The sequence below is a fragment of the Salvelinus namaycush genome, chromosome 28 (genome assembly GCF_016432855.1).
Source record: "Salvelinus namaycush isolate Seneca chromosome 28, SaNama_1.0, whole genome shotgun sequence".
Classification (NCBI taxonomy): Eukaryota; Metazoa; Chordata; class Actinopteri; order Salmoniformes; family Salmonidae; genus Salvelinus; species Salvelinus namaycush.
The window spans coordinates 33,137,300-33,141,027 of NC_052334.1; positions in this window are offsets into that span (position 1 = coordinate 33,137,300).

The following is a 3,728-nucleotide window of genomic DNA, read 5'->3' on the forward strand; positions in this document are numbered from 1 at the left end:
TTTTGTATTTCTTTGTTGTTTGGCCGGGTGTGGTTCTCAATCAGAGGCAGCTGTCTATCGTTGTCTCTGATTGAGAACCATACTTAGGTAGCTCTTGCCCACAGGGGTTTTGTGGGTAGTTGTTTTCTGTTTTTTGTGTCTGCACCAGACAGAACTGTTTCGGTCGTTCTCTTTGTTGGTTTTTGTATTTCAGTGTTCAGTTTTTATTTAATAAATGATGAACACCTACCACGCTGCGCTTTGGTCACCTTCTTCTTCAGATGGCCGTTACAGCAGTGAGCACTTGTCTGCAATGAAATAGAATGTGCATGGTATGAACTGGAACCAAGGTTGAGAGATCCTATTGAATTTGCTCTCCTGAATTAAATGTGTTGTTTGCCTAGTTCCTTTATGCTTTATTTAAAAATACATACAGAAAAGAAAAGGTTAACAACCATTTAAACCCAATGACTGAGCAAGGTCACAGTTACCATATCACAACTATCCCTCTGAGTGACAGTATGTTGGTCCCTGTTCTATTGGTCTTCATTGTTTCCCCTCCCTACACTTCTCTATGTTGACAGATGTCTCTCTACACCTCCAGGTAAAATGGATGCTTTAGGCATCACTCCATCCCCAACACATAATCACTGACACAATCACAGTGCCGACAAGGCCGGATGTAGCCTACAGTTTTTTTACTGACACTGATGGGTATTTTGTAGGTTGTGTTGTTGTATCTCGTCAAGGCCAATTCTTGATTTTGAGACAATGAATCAAGGCTTTGCTTTTCAATGGTCAATTCAATTCAACTTAGTACACCTGTTTTACCCAACCAATCGTCATCCAAAGTAAAAGGTTGTATTACTTTATATGTTTCATGTACGGAAGCGTATTAGGGCCAAGTGAAGAGACATTTGATTTATGTAATCAGTAGCGTAATTTTGGATTACCAGAACTCAGTAACGTAATCTGATTACATTCTGTTACTTTTAGATTACTTTCCCCTTAAGTGGCATTAGAAGAAGACAAAAATGTATGTTACCAATTGAACGACATCTATTGCAGGATAAATCAATGTTAAAGTTTACATAGCTAGCCATGTATGGATGTTACATTTTCCGTTATGGGTTGGTTATATAGGCTTCTTCTAACACATCGCTTTCTACTACATATAATAATAAGATTAAATTATATCTTTACATTAGAAACCAAAGTCTGTCAGAATTCCAGTCATTCCAATAAATGTTATACCCCTTGATCTTCAAGAAAAGGACTTAGAAATATGGAAGTATAGATTAGCCAAATTGTTTTACCTGAGCATGACCCCAAAACTAAGGCCTTATTAGCCAGCCCTACTCTGTTGTTTATGATTTTGTTGTCATGGAGGACTGATTCGAGTTGAAAAATAAATGCTGCGCTCATGGAATGTCATGCTTTGAGCACTACTGAAAAGTGCTATTTACAAAATGAATGCCATATGCTGCATTTGCTATAGGCCTGTTGTTTACCTTTTTGTTGGTGACACTTTGATATCTTGATAATATGCAGCTGTTTTAAAGGGCAAATCCACAGGTAAAACAATAAAAAAACGGTCGCCCCGCCTCTGTTTTGGTAAAAAGCTGAGGAATGGGCCTGTAAAAATATAACCATTCTCAGATTAATAGACAGAGCTATGGATGCAAGGACTGACCTTCCATGATATAACAACGATTGTTTTAACCATGTTATGAGGCTATACAGTGTTTGTTACATTTACAATGTTTGCAAACATTGGATTAAAACAAGCCTATATTTTAGGTTCTCATGAAGTGCGACAGTTGAACTCAACTCAGAGGCATTTATACGTTTTCTTCTTCAAGAATCAATGCATAGACATTATATAATTTATAAATCCAAAAATGGATGTAGCAGCTACTGATTGCCCCTTTAATTAAGTCTATCAAAAGTGTGCAAGTTTGAGCATGTGTCCGTTACGCCTATGGATTTTTTCTTGTATCAGCATGAATTAGATTGAGCAATTAAAGCCCAACTTTTATTCCATAGGCTTGGATCCGCACCATGCAGCTGTTACACAAGCACATTTTTCACTCACTGGCTGTCTACTAGTTTCAAAAGCAGTGATTGATAGGCATCTTAAACTTCTTGAATTCAACCATTGTTGGGTTCAAATACACATTCAGATTTGTGAACAGCCATCCACAACAACCACAATCTGTAAAGCTCAAATAGCTAAATGAGAGTGCAGCAGTGTGATTCACATCAATGCGCTATGATATAAATAATAAGTGTTATCCGTATCGCCGTAGACTACACTGATGTCATTCTTACCTCCAAGCGTTAATTCAAGTTGGATAATCTTTGGATGCTGACAGCAGTGGCACCATTGGAAGACATAGCTTGGACTGTAGCCTACAAAAGCCTATTCCTGCTCTTTTCCTGCGATCCATCAAACACATCTGGTGTGTCATCATAGTGGTCTCTGACTTGTGGTCAGACTCGTTCAGGTGGAACAAACTTAAGTGTCAAAGATTTTGTTTTGCAAACATCCTTTCTGAATTTTAAAGTAATCCTCAAAGAAATCATCTAGTTTTTCAAAAGTATTTGTAATCTGATTACCATATTTTTGCTGGTAACATAACGGATTACAGTTACCGTTTTTTTGTAATCCAATACTCCCCAACCCTGGTCTTTTCAGAAGGAGGAACCACATGGACTTGGATGAGGTATTTTGAGTATGTGTAGTTATATAGGTAGAGATGGGTGGGTTGTGTGTGTATGCATCTGTGTGTATATGGGGGGGTAAAACGTAGGGGCAAAACAGACAAATGGTCATCAATCTAATGATCTAATACACTTGTTTAAACAGGCGTCGCTGCACACACACACACACACACACACACACCAAGTTTCCCCCTGGCAACTTCAGACTGGATGGATTCTCCTTTTCTTGAAATAATCATTGATCTAAATATTGATCTATTAGATCAATGATCAATAAAGAAATAATCACTTATCTGACATGACTTGGTTGGTAGCCTAGCGTAAACTCTCCTTACACGTATCCATCTATCGGTGATGTTTTCAAGGATGTTTTCAAGGATGTTCAAGGATGTTATCCCAAAACAGGGGCATAGTGTCCGTTATGCTGTAGGCTATGCATTAGGCTCAGCTATACCACTAACTTAGGCTACCACTTGTTCACCTCATACAAACTAGTGGCTAGTCCTGTTAGGTTATAATAATGGTCTGTAAAATTGCTTTCTTAGATGGGGATTTAACCTGCCTCCCTGCCCCGTGGCTATGCAAGTTCCATGACAGGGGTTTGGGTGCAGCCCTTGAGAAAGACAGGGACGCGCAATCCTTCTCAGTGCAATCCGTGACTTATATTCACAAGATAATAAGCATAGGCCTATGAGACTACTTCAGTGGATGTGTACAACACCATGCCATTACACACACATTTGTAAGTTAAACTTTCGTTTTGACACATAGGCAGCTGACCTAGCTGTCACTCTCTACAATACTATGCAAGGTGTTGGCATACGCAGGGGATTGGGAACATCGTGGCAAATTGTGTGTGTGATTTTGGTTTTACTATCCTTGTGGTGACCAGAAGTCCTTTACAAGGATAGTAAAACATGGACAAGTCTGAGAAGTGGGGACATTTCGCAAAATACTATTTTAGGTTTAGGGTTAGAATTAGGGTTAGGGTAAGGAGTTAGGGTTAAGGTTTAGGGGTTAGGGAA